The 22217-nt window shown below is 41.6% G+C and overlaps 1 protein-coding gene and 1 long non-coding RNA gene across 3 annotated transcripts in view; one reads left to right on the top strand and one right to left on the bottom strand.

Moving 5' to 3' along the window:
• Positions 1–22217, bottom strand: part of Gabrb3 (gamma-aminobutyric acid type A receptor subunit beta3) — a 240549-nt gene that overhangs the window by 60718 nt on the left and 157614 nt on the right. The window lies entirely within an intron of this gene.
• LOC119086485 lies at positions 1962–4697 on the top strand. The gene is made up of 2 exons (XR_005089783.1): positions 1962–2246; positions 4463–4697. It is a non-coding gene; the product is annotated as an uncharacterized LOC119086485 (long non-coding RNA).

Below are 22217 nucleotides of genomic sequence, written 5' to 3'. Positions count from 1 at the left end.
ATATAGGTACATTCCACAGGGAGGGAGTCCACATGCCATTTTGTCAGGTCTGTAAACATGCTCATTTTGTGGGCAGTGAAAGGTGAGGAGCAAGCCAGTTTCAGAGTCTGTCCTGGACAACATAACCCATTAGCGCACATGGCAATTCTCCATGCTGTACAGTCTGTCTCATTTGAACAATAAATGATATGTATTATTCTTAAAAGTGATAAAGCACAGATATCAACCTGTCCTTTCCAGATGTGCCCAGCAAGAGGTTTCAAGAAAGCTCACACATACAAACCACCTCTGAATGAAGGTAATGCTCAGGGTCAGAATGCATGCCTAGAATGTGTGAGGCTCAGCATAACAAATTGGCCTCTACAGAAAAAGAAGAGAAGCGAGGAAAGAGGACAAACCAATGTGTGCTAGAGTCTTGGATTTTATTTGAATTTTTAATGAAAAGGGAAGTAGGAATTTCTTACAAGAACATCCAGGGGTAGAGCTCTGAGCCTAGTACATCCTATACAGATGCTCACTCCCATCCCAATAACAAATCAAAGATTTTCATGGAGAAGATGTAACTAAACATAGGCATGGGGAAACTAGCTGAGAAAGCAGGGAGCATGGCAAACCTGGGAGCTATTAGTTTGTAGTACTTACATATTTGCAAGTGTATGGAGAGGACCACAAAACTGGATGCCACACCTGTGGCTGAGAAGCAGAGACTGGGATGTGAACATTGTACAGTGAAAGCCAGTATAGTTTCATGTGTCAGGGTGACTACCAAGTACATTAAACCATGTATCTTTGTTTACATATGCTCTGACATCTAGGGCCCCACTGAGCTGGGGCAACTGACCTCCCAGGGTTAACTAGTTATTACACAGAGTGGACAACTTCCAGGACTAACATCCACATTCAATAGATCCAGAGCCCTTGCACTTCCTTTTTGGAGCTTGTACATAGCAGCTAACAATTCATAATGTCTAGTGGTGTAGGTCTAGGTGCGAAGTGACTGGGAAGAGCCTCTCTGGTTAGAAGCCTTGCAATTACCTAAGTTAAGCAATTCTGGGATGTTTACCTTTATCTGTTCTTTTTATGGAAACAACATTAAAGGCCTCTACTTAGAGGTGACCTTTTCTTTCTGCCTTTTGACTCACAGTGGCAAGTTCTTATGTTATCCCCGTGGTGTGGTGTGTCTCTCCATTTGCTACTCTTTTGCTGGCAGCCATCTCCCAGTACCTTGGCTGTCCTAGACTTGAGCATCTTGTGACGGAAAATATTGTCAACTTGACAGGAACTAGATCACCTAGGAAACAAAGCTCTGGGTATTATGTAAGGCACTTTCTAGATTGGATTAGCTGAAGTGGAGCAACCTACTCTAAATATGGGTAGCACCATTGCATGGATTGGGTGGGATTCTGAGCTGAATAAAAATCGATCAGAGCCGTTCATCTCTATGCTTCCTAATTGTGAATGCAATGCTCTTGCCACCAAGCTATGGCTGTAATTAGATATTGTATACTCAAATTGTGAACCAAAATAAGCCTTTTCTTCCTCAAGATTATTTTTGTTAGGTATTTATTTGTGAGAAAAATACCTTTCCATTGTATAAAATTAGAATTGAGAAGTACGGCCACCTGTTAAGTTGCCCACACTCCTGTGGTCAAACTCACCTGCATTAGTATATGGGAAGGACAACTTGGACTCATAGGGTTATTTTGTTTAAAGGCAAATTTGGGAAGAGGTTGGAGGAGATAAAGGAAGAATATGAATAGATCAAAATACACTGTATGCAGGTATGAAATGTTCAATGAACTAATAAAAATATGTTTAAACACAAAAAAGAATTGGGGTCATTGATCTTATGAACCTGATCATGTGGTTTGTAGGTCTTTGGATCTGGTCTATGGGAAGAATGTGGAAGCTCAGAACACTAAGCTAGAGAAAACCTTTAGAACACTATAAACAGAACCAAATGGACCATTCTGGTGGGAATTCTGAGAGAGTAGAGGACAAACTCATGAGAATTCACAGAGGAATACAGATGCTACTGAAAGCTGGACTAGGAGACATTTAGGCTACACTCTGGCAAAGAATCCAGATAGTCTCAGCCCTTGTCTGAAGCTTGAGTGAAGTTGAATTCAAAAGGAATGCATCAATGGCATGGTGGAGGCAATCTCAAGGCAGGCTAGCCTTCAAGCTACTGCTCACTATTCCTTTCCAGGTGCACAATAAAAGACAGCAACAAATGGAGCAAAATGGTAAGAAAAGGGTGCCCTTTGCCAGGGAAAGAAAGTTGAAGTTTCAGACAAGAAGAAAGAGGAGAAAACAGTTGTAGTTGTTAAGGACATGAGCCCCACCAAGGACCAGCTGCTTTCTCAGCACTGGAGTAGCTGGAAAGGTAATCTTGAGGGCAGAACCCCACCCATTGAAGAAAACCTCCTGTGAAAATCCAAATTCATCAAAAGAAGAGAGCCTAAACTGAGGCAGCTGTTGAGGGGTTTCCCTGATCAAAAAAACAGCCACCTATGACAATGTGCCCCAGGGTCAGCACGTAGTCCATATGGAACTAGTTATACCTACACAAAAATGAAACCAGACATGGTGTTGCTCAACTAATCCCAGCACTTGAGATGCAGAGGCAGGTGGATGTTTGAGAATTTGAGGCTAGTCTGGTTTATATAGGGGGTTCAAGGCCAGTTAAGGGGCAAAGACTACATAATGAGACCCTAACTAAAAACCAAAGCAAAACAAAAGCAGGGATGGAGGCTTAAAGCCAAGGTTCCAGAAGGCTGCTGAAGCCATAACCACAGAAGGGGAGCCTCAGGGTCCACTGCATTAACTGTGAAGGAAAAGATAGGATGGTGGCAATGCCAGGACCCTGGAATGTTGGCTGAGGACTACTGCATTCAAGGAGTAGAGTTGACCTATGGAAGAGGTTTTGTGTGCTACAGGATTGCAGAGCTGGATGGTGAGGCTACTCAAACCCTTTGAATCTCAGATAATTCCACAAGGAGCTCCAGATGCCTAACACTGAGCTGAAGGATTTCACATTCCCTTCTTGGTTTGGGCACTGCTTTGGTCTGATACTTCTTTGCTATGTTCCCATTTCTCCATTTTGTAAAGGAAACATTTATTTTGTGCCATTGACTGTTAGAAGTATGAAACTTGTTTTATGTTATAGCAACTCAGTGTTAAGACATTGCCTGAGTCTCAGGAGAGAGTCTGCACATACACTTGAAGAGCGTTAGAACTCTTAAAGACTATAGGGACTTTATAAGTTGGATGAAATGCATTTTGACTATGAGATGGTTTTGACAAGGGGTGGAAAACTGTGACTTGAAAATTATCTGCTTGAGTTTCAATTTGACATGGTGTAGAGTTGTGAAGGTTAATAATACCAACATGGCAGGATCTATATTACCAAGGAGACAAACCCCTGGGTATATCTGTGGCAGAATTTCTAGATTAGATTGAGCAGAAAGGTGCATCCTATATATGGATGACACCATTCTCTATGCTGGGTCTTAGACTAAAAAGAAGAAAGAAAGCCCAGTGCAGGAATTCATTTCTCCCTTTGTTTTAACAGTGGACACAATGTGACCATGACTTGAATATTCTCTGCCATAATAGAATATGCTCTCAAACAGTGAACCAGAATAAACTGGTCCTTCCTCACATCCCTTTTGCCAGGCATTTTGTCACAGCCACAAGAAAAGTTACTAACGCACGTTTCACTTACATTCTGAAGCACAGCATGTGAGGGAGGGAGGTTGGTTATACAACCAAAATCTCAATGGGTAAGGGGGCAGAGGTCATGGTGAAAAGCACCTGTTGTTTGGAAGCGAAAGGAGTAGGTATAGTGTGCTGGCTTGACAAGTCTTGAAGTATCAGACACTGTGCTGATCCAGAATTGCTAGACCATGGACCTCCGCACCCTGTATACTAACTTTCGTTAAAGAGGCAATGTGCAATAGCCCAAAGATGAGCAGTCATGGAGCATAGCAACATGGAAATGGATGCCATTATCAACTCGAGTTCTCCTATGTGCATAAAACTCTCCAAACTATCAGAACAGAAAAGTTTCACTCGAGTTTTTCTGTAACTGCCACCTGCTTCCCTATGCCTGAGTCATGAAGTCTGACACTCTCCACAGAGGCCCCTTCAGAGTGGCTTCACATGGTTTGTCACGAGGGAAAAGGAAAAGCATCAGTTTGCACTGGGAGCCAGCTGTCATTCACAGTCTGAAGGCTCAGGATTAGGTTTTATTTTGGGTGGTGTTGCTCTCTACACCATCAGTAGCACCTCCCAGTTTGGCCTTTGGTGTTTGCTAAAGTGATTTGAGCTGAGAGGAAGAGCTTAGAGAGCCAGAAGAAAAGCCTACTTAAATTCAAAATCACTGAATCTGCTCGGCCTTGTAAGGCAGTTGCAAATACATCGATGGGTACATTAATCAATAGCTCCTTTCTCCTTGCAGACATTGGAGGATGAAGGGCAAAGGAAGGTGAACAACATGAAGCAGATGATGGAATGGACCAAGACCCCCTGTATTAGCTTGTGCCATTGTGGTGAGGCAGCAAAAAGTGAATTCCTTTGCTGGGAAGTGATGCTGCTAGCTGTTCCATGATGGAGCCAAGAGTTTAGTGACCAATCATCCCGTAATGTATTCTCACTCTCTCTTGTATTTAAATACAACACAAGTGCTGTCATCATTTCTACTATCGTGTCTCAACCTAGACAAACTTAGAGAAATGACTGAGTCTAGCCATGCTATGCTCCTTCCCACCATCTCTCCCTGAAACAAGGGAAACTGGTTTTGAAGTTAGGCATGTCTCCTCTGCAGCATCAGGGCCTGATGGGTAGGGAGCTAGAAAGATCTGCATATTAAAGAGGAGTCAATTTGGTAGGGGCTGTTTGCAAAGGCCATGGAGAGTGGAGAACCAGGTCCTGAGGCATTCTTTGGAGTGAATAAGAACTACAGTAGCCCCTGTTTTACTGCAATACAACTGTTTAAAAGTGTTGCTTCCAAGGGTTTCAGAAAAATGGCCTGTTTTTCACATGTGGAGCCATGAGCCAGACATAGAAGAAGCCATGTATGGGATGAATAATCCATCATCTGAATTTCAAGTCAGTCAGGAGCAACCAACAAAGACTATAAGGCTCCAAGAACCAACAGAAATATTGGCTGTGGAGGACTGGGGATGAGTGCACTAGAACTCACTAAAAAGATGCAGCTGGAGCTCTGGTGAGGGGCAGGGTTAGAGGATTTGGTGCCTGTCTACCTTGGTTTTTGACCCAAAGTCTCTCACTGGTCTAGGGCTCAGGAATTCACTAGGCTAGAGAGTCAATAAGCCCCAGGGAGCTTCATCTCCCCAGAACTGAGATTCCAAGCTTGCCACCACACTTACCTTCTACACATTGGTTTAGAGGCTCACACTCCAGTCCTTGTGCTTGCATAATACTTGATCAAATGAACTATCCCTTCACTCGTTTTGTTTTATTTTATGTAATGGTAGACTCAGGTGATACCTAAATATATGAAGTTAGGAGTGGCTCAGGGGCATGCAGTCTTTCAAAGAAGAGTCAGGCAAGCCCACTCAATGGAGGGTCAGGCCCATTCATCTGGGAGACCCACAGGTAGCTAAGAAGGACTCAGGGACTAGCTGTATACACAAAATAAAAGAAATATCTAATACCATAGAGTCAACCTAATATGTAATACATAATATATCTCCACTAGTATGGTTGACACAGCTCTCATTATCAGACTCTCAGATTTCTAGACACATCTATTTACTGAACAAATATTTATTTTGTGACTACCACATAGCAATCAATGTTGCGGGGGGGGGGGGTGTGATGAGCTAGGTGCAATACAGGCCCTAATAGGTTGGCCATCACCAGACTAAGCAAATCTGATTTTAGGTGTCCATAATTCAATTCAAGTAATTTGAATAAGGTGCTACAATGAACATGAGGAGACACAAAAGATGCTACTTCCAGGGAGAATAACCAAGGGGAAATTCCTGGAAAGAGACTTATGTGAAAGCTGCATGACATAAGTCTTGAAGAAGAGGTAATGGGTGAAGTCATCTTCAAATGGCTACTGACATCACTGCTGCATTCTCAAAGCCTGCTGCTGGAGGGCCAGATACAGGAAGGTAATTAACACCTACCCTTCCCCATGGATGGTCACCACAAGCAGTCTGCAGATGAAGGAGCTCATGGAACAGTGTTTTTCAACCTGTGGGTCACAATGCATTTGGGAGATTGCATATCAGACATCCTGCATATCAAGTATTTACAGTACTATCCATAACAGTAGCAAAGTTATAGTTATGGAGTAGCAAAAAAATTTTCATGGTTGTAGTCACTACAACGTGAGGAACTATATTAAAGGGTCACGGTATTAGGAAGGTTGAGAACCATTGCCCTAGAGGGAAGGAATTGAATCAGCAGAGGTCTAGAAATTGCTGTCTGCAAAAGAAGACACCAAAGATGCTGAAACTCAGAAGCAACTGCCCTGCTGATCTGTCTAGTGGTGATGATATATTAGAGTCTCTATTCCTTGTTATCTCACAGAGGCTCATGTCCCTAGTTCTGAAGGATTTTTTTTTTCTGGTGAGGAAAAGGCCAGTTTTTCAGGGACTCAGCATGCTGATCTCTCTCAGACACCAAGAGCATCTGAAAAAGAGAACTCTGAATATGGCTTCCTTTTCCACATCTGCTTCTTACAGCACACCCAGTAGAGCATCAGAGAATAGAGTAGGAAATAACAGGGGTCAAGAGGTGACAGAGTATAGGAGGGGTAGGTTCTGATGAAAGGGAGGGAAGAGTATTGTTCAGACATCACGTTCAGGAAAACGGATTGGGGCAGCATGGGACTCTGGAAAGAAGAGATCAGAGGAACTGGGAATGAGGACCAGCACTGTCTATTTTGGTATGGCAGGCCCAGGAATGGCCAGCCTAATTAAATTAGCACACTGGGGAGAGACAGGCTGCCTTCTGGCACAAGTTCTCAGCAATAGTAGGCTGGTGGTATCAACACCTCTAGACCTGGTATTGGCAGGAGAAGAAGAAGGTCAGAGCTTACAGAAGTATAATTGGCATGGTCAGAGCATGGCTGTGTGTCTAGGTGAACAAACCCTCTCCATTGTTGGGGGTGGTGTCAATACAAATGGAAGAGGATCCTTTCTATAGAGCCTCCATCCTGCTGCCCTGGTTTACATTTTAAACACATCACTTCTGGATGTGATGAGATGTGACTTGGTTTTAGAGTGGTTTGAGTCAGTCAAGCATTTGTAAAATATTCTTTCTATGACCTCATTGACACTGAGAACTGTGCAGGAATCTCACTAGCTCACACCCATTTCATCTTGTCCCTACAACCTTAGGCACCATGAAAACACTTGGCTTCTGTTGAGGCTGCAGATTCAATTTAGAAATGTGGCTGGCACCACATTGTCAGGAGGCTACTATACAGGGATTCATTTCCTGGCACATGGCACCCTACAACTTTCTCCTCATACTAGCTTAGCATTTCAATCCCAAATCTTCTTCAGGAAGGTTGCTGGGGAAGGCAACTGTCCTGGGACCCCTGAATGGCCTCCATCAGAGAGAACAGTCCATCTTGGAACCTAAAAGCTGATGAAAGGAGAGTATGAACCTCACCAGAGACTGTGGCATAACAGAAAGAGGGAAAACTAAGAGGAGACAGGAGGAGGAGAAGAAAGAAAAGGGGGAGGTGGAGGACCTTCTCCATAGGCCAGTTGAAGAACCCACCAGCTAAGTCAAGAATACCAGCACAATTAATATCAATTAAGACAATTGCCTATATGGAGACAATTATTCTTTTTATATAAAGTTGTTATATACAATATGGAGACAAAATATTCTTTTTATACAAAGTCATTTCAAACAAGAATGCTAAAATAACAATAAATCATGACCTTCCAATATGGCCTTTCTCCTTTCCAGATGTAAACCTATAATTTTCTAGGAACCTGACCAGAAAGAATCACTTGTTGTAAACCTCATGACCAATGGTTTTGCCTTATCAGATTGCAATATTGTCAAAGGCAACTTGGACACCATCCTATAATCTCAATTATTAGAAAAGGAAAAAAGAAAAAGAAAAACATTTCTTAGTAATTCTTTAAGATATAACTGGAACATCACTAAAATTATATATATCTAAGAAAACTAACACAAGTCTCCTGGTAAGTGCCTGGGTGTGTGTTTCTTTGAATACTTTCCTTTTTATAATCCCCACAGTTCAGTCTGTGTTAAACTACCCTGGTAATAAACTCCAACACTACTTCATACTAAGGCATCATCAAATTCTTTCACTATTGAAGCCCATCTTCACTCGAGTGGAGTCTTTGAAATGAACTTTTCAAGCAGCATGGAACTCTTGTCTCCAGCTTGCACCCTGCCATTGCCAACAAGACCACTGCTGCTGAGACCCTCTGGGTTCCAGTGCCATCAAGTTTATGAATATCAGAGGATTCTCTGTGTTGGGCAACATCCTGCATATCTGGTTTACATCTTGAGGGTTTCCTGTGGCCACTATTTCCATGGAGTTTAGATCAGATGGTGCATTCAGACAGTAATGAGGAAAGTCCCTATATGTCTTCATCTAACATTCCCCAAAGCACTGAGAACTAGAACTCTTGGGCATAATGTGTGGATGTAAAAGAGCTTAGTTAATTTTATTTGACTTGAAAATAATCACAATTTATCCAAACCTTTAGATACCTTAAATCAATACCTCTTTGTGTAATATAAAGCTCTATGAAGACCACAGAACTAGCATAAAGAAAGGTTTAGGAGTTGTATTGAAAGAAGTCTTTCTTAAAGAAAATCTTATAAACAGACCCATTTGACTAAGGCTCATTTCTCTTAGGAATCACTAGGCCCCTTGATAATTTGATGAAATAATTACATCTATTTTCTCCTCCCTTCCTTTCTCTCACGCCTTCTTCCTTTGCATTCCTCTTTCCACTTCCCCTTTCTCTTCCTTTCTTTCCCTCCCTCTCTTCCATTTTGTCTCGCTGTTCACTTTCTTCCATCTCTCCTTTCTCTCCTCCTCCTCTACTCCTCTTCTTACCCCCTTCTCCTTTCTCCTCCTTATTCCCCAATTCCTTACTTCAGTTAGCAGGAAATACTAAAATACAGGTGCAGGGCACTTTCACTTGCTAAAATTTGCACAGACTATTATCAATATTAGTAAGATGAGTTTCACAGATTTGTAAGTCATTTTCTTTAATATTTCTCATTCAAATGTGTGTGTGTATGTGTGTGTTTGTGTGTGTGTGTGTGTGTGTGTGTGTGCTGAATCAGTTGTCAGGATTCACTATAGGTTGTAATGATTTATGCTCAGCAAACATCAGAAGTATACTGATCCCTGGCTGAAATAGTAGGCATAGTAGGGTCCCTGTTTGCAGCAGATGATTGCTTCCCAGTGCATGAAACAGGACCGGGACTGGTGGGCATTCACCTGGAGGAAAGAGGCAGATACTGATTTCCTCCACTATTCTGAGCAGAAGGCCAGATGATTGAGCATGGGAAGCTGGATTTCTGGAAGTGAGCCACTCACTAATCCAGCACTTATATGGAAGTTCCTGTCCTTTGACAATCCCCTGAGAACATGTAAGTAGAAGCTACAACAACAAAAAATAACACAACCCTGCCCAGCTATTTAAACAACAATGTTTCCTCCTGTTGGTACCAATCTCTTGGCATTTACCTCATTAAAATGACAAGAATGCATATTTGGAAGTAGAAATATTGCTCATTATTGTGTAGTTAAGTAATTGACTAGAATCCTCAGCACAGGAAATGGAGAAAACATTTACAATCTCTGAGAAAAGAATGCAATCTCCAAACCAAATTTGCACTTGTGCCAGCAACTGTGAAAGCCACAGGACATCTACATTTACATCTGGTTCAGCAAGTTTATGCTATCAGACCTTACAGGTAAGGTGCTTCCAGGTCACAGAAGATGAAAACTATTCCAAGACAAAGTTACATAAGCCTTAAGTGATGATGGCTTCCTCTGCAGGCATTACTGAACTATGGTTAGGCTGGGGGAAATCTTGGCATTCCTATTAACACAATGTGTTTTAAAATTCTAATCTATTCATTTTAATGGCTAATATTAGTGCCCAACATTTCAACCATCCCTCTCCCCACAAAAGGCTTGAATGCTGTCTAGGTTTCTATTTACTGAATTTGTATGGTGGTATTCAGTGCTAGAATATTACCCACCTCCTTCCCTTCCTCCTCATCTTCCTCCTTACTTCTTGTTTCAGGTAGTCACCAAATGGCTACCTAGCATGAACCAAGAACTCTGCCAGGGACTTAGACCCAAAGGTGAAGGAAACATCATTGGTAGTTCATAGTATATTGGGAGACAAAAAACTCAAACAAAGAAATTAGAGTAATTTAGAGAAGCAGCTTTAGAATCAGACATGTACAAGTCTAAAAATCATTCTCCTACAGGCCTGGTGAACCTGAGGATAAATCTGTTGCAACTCAAAAACGGTGATCCATGATGACCTCAGGAAGAGACTCTAAGTCCAACTTCTTCTCCACCTTCTGTTGCTTCCTGTCTCACTCTGTATACTCCCTCAAGGCAAACCAGAGAAAGTAGAATTAATTCCCCAAGGGAAAGTCATAGAATCCCAAACCACTTCTCTTTAAAACCAGGAACTTTGAAGCCTAAAAACATTACTCTCTCACACCCATCTTTCTGTGTAAGAGTTGACCAGAAGGAAATTTCCTGACTACCTTATAGTGAGTCGTGATAGTTTCCTGCTGAAAGACTACACTTCTCATATTTCTTTGCCCAGTATGGAAGTCATTTTCACCCCTATAAAAGGGGCCACCTCCCACCTCCTTCTGTAGGTATTTTGGCCACCCATACACGGGTGACAAAATGCTCCTTTGCCATGGATAAGCATGGTCCCACCTAAGGTCAGACTAAGTCTCTCTTTCTTTCTGCCTTCTGTCTCTCTACAGCTGTCTTTTAATAATCTAACAAAATAATAATCTATTTCCCAGAAACTTTCCTACCTCAAACTGTGAAGAAAGGACTGCTGCATGGAAGACATGGAAGACTTGGAACAGATAACTGTCACGGCCTCTCTCCACTCCCACCCCAATGTCCTTTACCACTAGAAAACCATCTCTTGGTTTCATTGTATTTCTAGAGAGCTGGCCAGGCTACATATTTTTAAGCACAGAACAACACAGTTCACCGTAGATCTCTAGGTCTTCAATCAGTAGATTCTTGTGTCATATAAGTCTATGACCTTAAAAACTTGTGTTTTTCTCTAGTTTCTGCTATAGGATTCAGCCATTTAGTCCTACTATAAGGGTTAGGTCTTCTTTTCTGATCCTATATACCCCACTGTCCAGAGTCCAACCAGTGTTACCTTGGTAGACTACCTGTCACTGTTCTGAGTTGCCTTAGAGAGGGTTAACCTGAACGAGTCAAAGGTAACACAAAAGAAGTATGCACTGGAGGGCATCTGACTTCTCTAGGGATAGCAGGAGAAGAGAAGGGTAGGATCTGGAAGGAAGAGGGCAATGTTCATTGAAGTTTCCTCAACTTCCTGTGGCCTACCTTCAAGGTAAAAGACTCCCCTCAAGGACACCCCTCTCCAGTGACCTAACTTCTTTCCACTAGGTCAACCTCTTAAAGTTTCACCTCTTTCCAATAACACCACAGGTTGGTGATCAATCCTTTAACAGATAAGCCCTTAGAGGAGACATCCAAACCATATGCAGTGCTGTGCCCTTCTTCCCATTATATACTCCATCTACCCACTCACTCAAACAAACTAAAAACAAATGCATGTGCCATACTGGCTTCTTCCTTCTTTGTCAATCTAATTTTCAACAGGCATCTAGTAACTACATTGTGGATAGGAAGTTTCTTAAACTTCTTCCATATCTAAAACTCTGTCCACAGGTAAACAGCAGCAGCAGCAGCAGTGGTTATTGCTCCCATTGATGTTGTCATGGCAATTAATTAGAGGAAGAGCTCATGAACTACCAAATTCTGTCCTTGCAAAAGCTTAGTCAAGCTGTCTAAAACATGCTGAGTCTAATTTGAACCTCAGAAATATGATGGATTAAACTAAAAAAAGTACAGCACAGACAGTGTGCAACACTCTACATGCAACATATCTTCCAATAGCATAAAAACACAGCATAACTGAACTCTTTGGATGTGCTAGTAAACTGGTGAGTCGCTTCATACTGACTTTTATTTTTAAATGAGTTTATTTGAACAATAGTCACTAAAGGCATATGACATAGAGTTAGAGACCTACAGAGATACATACCTATGACATATATGAGTGTGTGTTTTATCATAGTTTTATTACCCTGCAATTATCTTTAATTAATATGCCATCAGAATGAAATGCAATGACTTCTAAATTATTTTACTTATCCAAAGGCATACTGAGAACTGACTATAGAAAATAGCCATAATGCTTAGACAATGTGCTTTTAAACCAACATAACCTAAGTCACATCCTTTTCAGTCCTTTTAAAGGACCTTCACTAATGGGGCAAAGCTGCTACAGCTGGAGAGTAAAGAGTGGCTTCTGTCTGTTTAGACCATGGAGCTCTTACTACACTCTGTGTTCCACACCTCTGCTCATCCAATTGAGCATAACACCTGTAGATTTGGTTACGAGGTTGAGTTGCATATTTTTAAATAGTGAAGGGTGTGACTTAGGTTATGTGAGCTGTACAGTTTACAACTTTACATTTCCATAACTGAGCATCACTTAAAATTAGGTCTCTTTGAATTACAAGAGAACAGACAACATGCACGGGTGCTAATGAGGAAGAAAAGCTTTAAATTTATCATAAACTAGAGATGAGTATTTCTGCTTTAAACCAAGGTACCACCCATGTAGATACTCATGAGAACTCACTGCACTTGGATTGTAGATGGGATTCTTCACTAGGATTTTTCAATGGAGTTCCTCCCTGGAAGACAACCCCGTGCATCAGTGATGACACACATTGTAAAAGACTTGCAGTGTCTAAGATGATTGTGCTATTTTCGGGTTTCAAGCCTGCTCATCTCTGATATCATGTCTATATCTGGTTACTTTCCAGAATTTGTTGGAGTGATGCTGTTAGAAAAGTTGCAAAATTAATGAGACACTACACTTAACTACAAAAAAATTAGCTATTTTCTAACTTAACATTAACTTAAGCAGGAATATTTAGATGGTACCTTTGCATGGACTTGTATAAAGTATTCCTTTCCTTTGAAATACTTCTTTAAAGTTGGATTTTTATCACTTTATCCAAATATCTGAGACAAAAACAAGTTAAGAGGGATTTATTTGGCTCATGCTCTCAGCCCATAGCCATCTTGTCTCATGGCTGTGGGCCCACAGTGAAGCAAAGAATCATGGCAGCAAGGGTGTATAGCATAACCAATCTGCTCAGTACATTGTGTCCAGGAATCCAAGAATAGCAAGAATGGTCCAGGAGCAAGGTAAATCTTTATAGGTTATATCTTCAGTGACATACTTCCTTCAACCAGGTACCATCTCTCAATAATGCCCTGGTACCATGAATCTATCGAATTATTTCATTGCTTCAATCAGAGTTCACAGTATCCAACCATTTCTCATGGACTGGGTCTGTCAATTGGAGAGCAAACCTTTAGTACATAAGCTTTTTCCAAATTTCATTTCCAAACCAAAATACTAATGAAAGACACACACACACACACACACACACACACACACACACACACACACACAAATACAAGGCAGATTTTCACACAATCAAAATGCTGGAAGAGGGAGTAACTGTTACCTCTCAGAATATAGAGAAATGGCATTGTATTTCCTTTTTTTTCCCCAAGCATATACCCGGTGCTTTCTCTCTTTACTTGGTTTATCAACTTAGGTAGCTTGCCCTGGTTGTGAATAGTGAAGTATCCATTCCCTCCAACCTATAAAATCCATGTCTTCTTCCAGAATTCAGGAAGTGGGAGAAAACTAGTTTGTAGTCTTATAAATCTAGCAGAATCTGTGATCTCTGACATGGCCTCTCCACCCCTCTGCCTACTTAATGGGCACATCTTCCTCACTAACTTCTCTGCTTCTATCTTTTAATCTTAATATCCGAGGGTCTCTGACTCTTCACTCTCTACTACCACGTAGTCTCTCTCGCTATGAAATATTGGTCCTTCTCTAAATATGCCCATTCCCTGAGGATTGTTTATAACTTTATGGTTTTGAGGTCTAGTTAAATTTTAGAATTCTTAATATAGATCTCCACACGAATGTAAGACAAACTCCAGAATCAACTCAACATGTGTCAGGACCTTCTGATTCTACTTTCCAGACAGAGTCTTCTAAATTCACACAGTGACATTCCATCCTTACAGGATTTCAAGCCCAAATCCCCATGGATACAAAACTCACTCATCCGTTATTTTCTGTAGCAAGCCATCTTAAATCCTGCCCCCTCTAGATTAGAAGTATACCCTGGATCTGTAATGGCCAAAAAGAATGCTAGAGTAAAAACAATGAGGTTTAGAATGCTGGGGAATATAAGTAAGAGGACTTGTGGCTGAGTGTGAGATAGTGAAGCTGAATAAGAGGTAAGAGGAAAGACAAGCTCTAGTTAAAACAAAATGCCAGTCTTGGCAGGCTCAGACGTTCCCCCCAGGAACATGAGCAAGGCATTGCTGTCCTTTGCTCTAGTACACTTCTCAGCTTTAGGGGTAGTTATACTTTTATACATAGTCCTGTACCTAAAGCAGCTAATTGTACCAGAGTAAATTGTGAGAAAGAATGGCTTCTGAGAAAGCATCCACACTTTCCAGGAAAGAGACCACCTTAGGTTGCTCCAGGGGTGGGCAAGAGGAAGAGAAATGGGGGACAAAGACTCTTGGTCAGATACTAGAGGCAGCCTTTGAGGTTGATGCTCAGAATGGACCACCCACTACCCTGGATGCTGTCCCTTGATTTTGACTACTTGCCTGCTGAAATTAATTTTCGCTTCATTCTTGGCTATTTGGGTCTGGTGTGAATTCTCCCTCAGGAGCACACGTGTCAAAACTGCCTCTACAATTGTGATGGGAGGGAATGAGAGAGAAGACATCTCTCTTCCTTTGACACTGGTAGATCTCAAGCCTGACTTTTCTCCACTCCCTACTCTAGCAGCCTACCAAATGGCAACTTCTCCTGCTCTTCTCCCACAGTCCCTTTCCCAGTAGAGTGCCTGAGCAATTGACTGAGAATCTGTCACATTATTTATTCTTCAGTTCAAAACTGTACAGTGGACCAAGCAGGCTCCGCTTTGCCTGCTTGCTACATCTCTGATGCCATATCTCAATGTTGTAAACTTTGTTAGTTCTAGCAGCAACACTACTTATGCCCTTCCTCAATAAGCCATACAAACCTATTCAGTCAGTCTTTGCATTTGCTTTCCTTCTGGCTGACTTCCTTAGCTCAGTGTTTGCTCAGATCTCCTTTTCAAACAGCTTGCCCAACTATGCAGCCGTCACCCCCTGCACCTACCCATCTGCTTTCTATCTTCCCTTCTCCCTAGCTACTGCTTCTGCTGCATGTAGGCAGGAAGGCCTGTTTCTCTAGTTCACAGACAAATACTCAGCACATTGGACAGTGCCCAGCACAGATGGGGAATTGCATAAAGATCTGCTGAGCAAGTGAGAAGAAATTCCTTGTAACCTAGGTATCCCATGTGTCCTTCAGAAGTCCCTGTATGCTTTCACTTGGAGATTCATATTGGTTGGCAGCTTTGGATCACTTCCAGTGACAATTTTTCTGTTGGCTAAAGTCAAATCTCAGATTCACATGAGTGCTGGCATGGGATATAAATTCTCAGGGCAGATGTCTTCTTGGCCACCTGCTGCCTGGAAAAGACAGAAGCATTTCCTTGTTAACACTGTCAACAGTTGGGGACCGATGCTTCACAACACCCTATTCTGTATAGCCGTTGTGTTCAGTTTTATAAAGACCCAATTCAAGCTTCTGCCTTGTGGAGTCCCTGGTTCTCAAGTTTCCTGTATGTGACTAGTAATCCACACCCACAGAGGCAAATGCCATTCCAGGAGCAACTTGTAATGTCTTCATACACCTACTTTCTGTTCAAATTTGCATCCTTGCTCATAGCTCCTGGGATATTTTCTGATACTCTTAAATGGCACATAATATAATTTATTTAACATTTCCAGGGTGTTTTTCCTCTGTTTGTTTGTTTTGCAGAGAATCTGTACTCAATCACACATTGGGGACATGAATTTTTTTCATATCTCAGTGGCCGACTTGGGGGTTGCTTCTGTCTGCGGTCTGATGCTAGTGAGACCATCTAGTGACCAGCAGGGATATTCTTTTGTCCTCAACTGCATCAGCTCTGCCAGGACAGCAAAGACAAAAAGAGGTCCTTCTTAATTCTCTGCTCAGCTCTACAGAGCCGCTCTTTTTGACTCTGCTCCACTAGCAGTTGGAGGGCTTTGGGGCTGGAGACATTTCCACGGCTGGCTCCACCCATCTTCACCTGGCTGAGGTCTCTGCCTTTCCTTCTGCTTTCTTTCTGCCATGGCAACCTCATGAATTCCTAAGATATGTATCAAAATTCACAGCAGTGACTTTTATTTCTAAATGAAAACCAGAGAGCCTTGGAATTCTCCTTTCTTCACTTACGCATCTTCTCTATGACAGCTCTATTGTGGAGTCTTCATGTCCCCTTTGCACTCTCTTTCCTAACTCCTTAGTCCAATCAAAACATTCATTCTAGCAGCACTGGGCCAGAAGCACACACCCATCTCTACATCATTCATATATATTTCGATTTAAACCTTTAACTTCATCAAAATCGTGAAACTCTATTGCCTTAAACCAACAACCTGTATTCAGAAAGCATGCAATTGTATACTGAGGTGCAGGCATATGAACACTTCCTACCAAAGCTCTGTCATGGTCTGAGGAGAGTCTGTTCTGATGAGTGAGGTTCCCCCTCACTTCCGGTACTCCACTGTTTGCCAACACTTGCTGCAAATTGCTTCAAGCGGGTCACAACCCAAGCCATTTAACTCTGTCTCATGTGACAGTAGGAAGACATGGGACATGGCTTCAGCATCCCAAGTTTTCAGCTCCCTGCAGACGATTGTAAAACCACCTCAGAACAGGCACCTGCCTTGTCCTAGGGTTCAAAGCAGAAAACTTTAGCCATGCTCACCAATCCAACATGTGCCTTTGACTTCAGAACAATCAGCTTTTGCAGTAAAATTGAGAAATTTTGTGTCAGATAAAGTATTCAGATGGTGGTGTATTCTATTAATATAGATAACAATTATTCTCAGGATACTCAGATGTTTCTGCGTTTAGTTTCCTTAAGCTGATGAGTGACAGTTTAGCTTATTTTAATTCCTTTAATACTTGCTTCTGGTGAATGTAAACAGATGTTTTTAATTACTCTGTTTCAGAATTGATGCTGATACACGTCATACCTGCAGATGGAAGATTAAGTGTGCAGGAAGAAAAAGCCAGTGTCTGCAGTGCCAGCAAGAGTCATGAATGGAAGTTTCTGACTGAAGAAATGCCCATATTTTGGGTTAGGTCCTAGTAAATAAACAAGAACTATTTGAAACTCATCACGAAGAGCACTGTTTTAGTATAGCTTGGGCATGTCTCACCCGGGAGCCAGGGGACCATTAAATGTAAATATAATATCTGATGCTATTCATATTGTAGTGAGTCCAAAGGAGTTCTGACATTCAGCCGTGGCCCAGCCAAGCTGACTCAAGGCCACTGAAAGCAGCTTGCATGTAGCATCCAGATGGTGATTTAAAGTAGGAAAAGGTCTCTATTCACAAGGTACTGGTTATGGCATCAACGATCGAGTTAATTGCATATTTTCTTGATTTTGTGAGTAATGGCGGATATTAAAATACAGGTTTTCCATATGTGAGCTGCCTCAAGATGCGGAGTAGCTTGACTATTTTTAGTGTGAGAACAATTAATTTCAAATGTCCTTTGTGTTCCTCATGCTTTTGTAAAGACCCCATTATGAGGCTACTGTGGGATGGCTGCACAGCTTATGGGTACATGTTCCTCCTCTCGTGACTTTGAATTGTACAAGCTGTATTAGATTGTATGATAACCAAACATATCAATTAATTAGTTGCTGTGTTAATCAGAATTAGACTTCATAATTTATCAGTGGTGTGTCTTCATCAAGCCCCTGCCCTCAGGCTCAGGGAGCTATGTGGAAAAAAAATGCTAAAAGATCATAAGAGACAGAGGGGATGGATGACTCCAAGGGGACAGTGTCTTTCAGACATAACAGGACTGATGCTCATAGAAACTCTTAGAAACCATAGCAGCATGCACAGGGTCTGCACAGGGTGAAACCACATGGGGTCCCAGTGACAAGAGTGAGAAGTAAACATACTCCCCACCCTTACTTAATCTGACTGAAAAGTAAAAATCAGTTTCCTCCACTAGAGACTCACTGGGTATATAAGCCACACTTAAGGGCGGCCCCAGCAGTACATAGATAACATAAAAAGAACTCAATGGCATTCTCATAGTCTTTCTGCCTCATATTGCTTTGTTTAGGCATTATTTTTTTGTCTTTCTAGACTTCTGTTTGCGTTTAAGTTTCTGATTTTATATTTTTATGGATTCTCTCTCTCTCTCTCTGTGTGTGTGTGTGTGCATGTGTGTATGCGTGTGTGTGTGATCTCACTGACATAATTTAAAGCTGAGAGTTAAGTAAGTTGTGATCCACTTGCTTTATAATCACTTTTGTCATGTAAAATGTGTAAGTACTATGATATCATGAAGCAGCAATGATTCTGTCTGTCTCCCAATATGCTCTGACCCTAAATCTCCATCCTAAGAAGGCCAGGTAAGTCAGCCTGAGCTCAATAGTGCCAAGTGGCAGACATCTGCAAACATCTATAGACTCTGTTCCAGCCTTTTGAGTTCACTAGCAAGCATACCTTTAGTTATAAGTGCTTGCAAAGATTCAGTGCATGACAAGAGCCTAGGGAAACATCTAGAACTTGATCTTGGCATGCTCGACTTCACAGAGCTGGAGCAACTGTCGACAGGCTCCACTGGGTAGGCTTGTTCCAGTGACCCTGTTTCTCTATTTCACCTTTTAAGGATGTTTTTCTTCTGGGACCAACCAGACCAAAAAGAAAGTGTGTGTGTGTGTGTGTGTGTGTGTGTGAGAGAGAGAGAGAGAGAGAGAGAGAGAGAGAGAGAGAGAGAGAGAGAGAGAGAACACAAGAAACACAGGAAATGGAATTGACTGGTATAGTTGAGGTCCAAAGGCAAGGAAACTGAAACATAAGGGTCAGCATTGTTGGGAAAGTATGAATTCCTGGGAAAATTAAAGCTTGAAGAATGGTATTTTGTTCTGCAGCAGTTCATGACTCTAGCTGCTAAACTTGACAGCAAAGTCATTATTGCCTCTGGTCAGCATCATCAGCACTGCCGTGATCCAGAGTTAAGCTGCTAACACCAGGCTACCAGGTTATGCCTGGCCCAGGCTAGTATGCCATTTGGTTTCCTGTCTAGGAATGAGGACAGCTGAAAGTAGAACACATATGCAGCTGCAGAGTGTCCTGCAGTGATTAAGTGGCATCAAAGATAAAGAACAGAAGCAATAAATTCATAAATGTGTATGTGTGTATACACATACACACATACATGTTCCTTGTTATCCAGGGAGATCTGAGGACACAACCTCTGCAGATACCAAAATCTGCAACTAAGTCTCTTCCCCTAAATAATACTCATGTATAAACCATGCCCATCCTCCTACATTATCGACTCACATCTGGATTACTTATAATCTCCAATACAATGTAAATAAATGCCCTGCAGAATACTTACACTGTAATGTGTAGACAGTAACAAATCAAGAAAATACTTAACACATACAGTACAGCTGCTGCTGCTTCCCAAACACATTCAGTACCCAGTTAGTTGCATTCATGGATGTAATACAGTGGCTGCATGTGAGAACATGTGTTTTATGCACATTAGATCATGTAGTAGGCACACACACACACACACACACCACACACACCTACACACACACCACACACACACACACACACACACACACACACACACACCTCTAGTAATCTGCACACAGAGGTTGAACCCACTGCAAAATATTGACAAATAAAGAGGACACTTTTAGTTACAATTCTCACACTAAAAGAGTCTGATGTTTTATTCCTATATGCACATACATACACTATATACGCAGACACTTATATATTCTTATACACACCAGCATACTGGCAATGACAGATGAATACACTGGTACAGATTGGTACAGATTTTCAAATATTGTACGTTATTCTCAAGAAAGATTAGCAGTTAGTCAATGGACAGGTATTTATTAAATAAATCCATTCTTTGCCGTGGAGGAGATGGGAATAGGGAGTGGGCTGGGGGAAGGTGGGGGAGGACAGGGGAATCCGTGACTGATATGTAAAATTAAATTAAATTATAAAATAAAAAAAGAAAAAATCCATTTATTCACAAATTGACTGATTCAGTACTGTTCATTCATTTGTCATATATTTTGCAAATATTGGATCTGTAGAAGAATGCATGTCCTTGGGTATTTGGAATTTTGCATAGATACACCCTTTGAACCCATGACACAGTTTTTTGGGGTGTTTCTTTCACCCTCACATAGGAAATGCCCTCACTGTCATGCAGCTGACTTGATCATTGCTCAGTCTACCTTGTAAGGGAAGTAACCAGTCTTTGTAATACTGTAGAGCATACGATAAAAGGCCAGGGAACAGGTGAGCATAGCATAGCCATCTGCATGCTCTTGATGTCCAGGAACTTCACTAACTGCTTCTGAGATTGTGGCAGGTCAAGTCCTACCTCAGTGATCTTCCTACATCTGCAGAGATGTTGCACAGAGCATCTCACTGCCAGAGCTAATATCCTCTGCTTTCCACGCAGCTGCAGATACTTCCTGGCCACTGTGTTACCTCAATTTCTGGCTGGCCCACACTAGTTTTGAGCTGTTTTTGTTTGTTTGTTTATTTGTTTTGTTTTTTTAACTGCATCTAATTACTTGAGTTCCTTTGGGCTTCTATGCTCTTCTGCATGATGGTGTTCACAAACCTCCAGCCTTGCCATTTGCCTTGTCTCACCACAGACAGCCCTCAAATGCCATCTCCACTATCAAGCCTCCTTTGGATTATGAACCTGGTCAGGTCTCCACCTAAATTAAGAAGGCTACCATGAAGATCAGCAAGACTCATCTGACCTATAAGTTCCTGCTCCATGTAACCATTCTGGCTTCGGGGAATCTCAGTTTTTACCTTGAAATGGAGTCTGAGCACTATGTAGTGCTTGAAACAGAACAGCAAATGATGCAGGATGACAGAGAGCAACCCACACTGAGCATGTCCACTAGGCAAGCCTGAGTCCTCCAGGATAGTCAATCACTATAGCACATTCTGAAGTAGCTATCATGGGCATCAGCCAAAGCCCTGTCTTAGTGCAAGAGCAAAAGGTTTTTCTTTTCCATTTTATTTTGTACCATGGATTCTTCCAGTTCCTTTATAATATACACAATCACAAAAGAGACCAAGAACAAGAATGATGTGACAGAAGGAATAAACAACCCAACACACATACTGCTGGTTTACTGGTGTGTGTGTGTGTGTGTGTGTGTGTGTGTGTGTGTGTGTGTGTGTGTGTGTGTGTGTACAGGTGCTGGCAAGCTGTGATGATCAAGAATATTGTTTCTTACATTGGCAGAGAAGAATGGGATGACCTCTGTATGGATTTCAAGGTAAAAACATTTGTTCTATTCTGTTACTTTTCATTTGCCTTTGTGACAAACATTACTGATGACCTATGTGGGCATGTAAGAACCTTCTGCTACCACTTCGTGGAATTTTAATGATTTGAATCTATAAAACAATCAATAGACAGACTAACAAAAGAGAAAGCACCTTAATGTATCAATGTTCATCAAAGAACTAGTTGAAGCTTCAGTAGCATTCTGAGCTACAAAATAAAGTTTTGGCTTCTAACTTCTGTCGGGACATGGTGGCAGGACTTGTTAGGAACCTGGGATCCCTGAAGGGAGGGTCAGACTATGGAAAGATGAGGCAGAAAGACACCCCCCAAAATCTATTGTATTATAGATCAGGTTATTCT

Source organism: Peromyscus leucopus, chromosome 1 (assembly GCF_004664715.2).
Source record: "Peromyscus leucopus breed LL Stock chromosome 1, UCI_PerLeu_2.1, whole genome shotgun sequence".
NCBI classification, from domain to species: domain Eukaryota; kingdom Metazoa; phylum Chordata; class Mammalia; order Rodentia; family Cricetidae; genus Peromyscus; species Peromyscus leucopus.
This window is presented reverse-complemented; position numbering and strand designations above follow the sequence as displayed.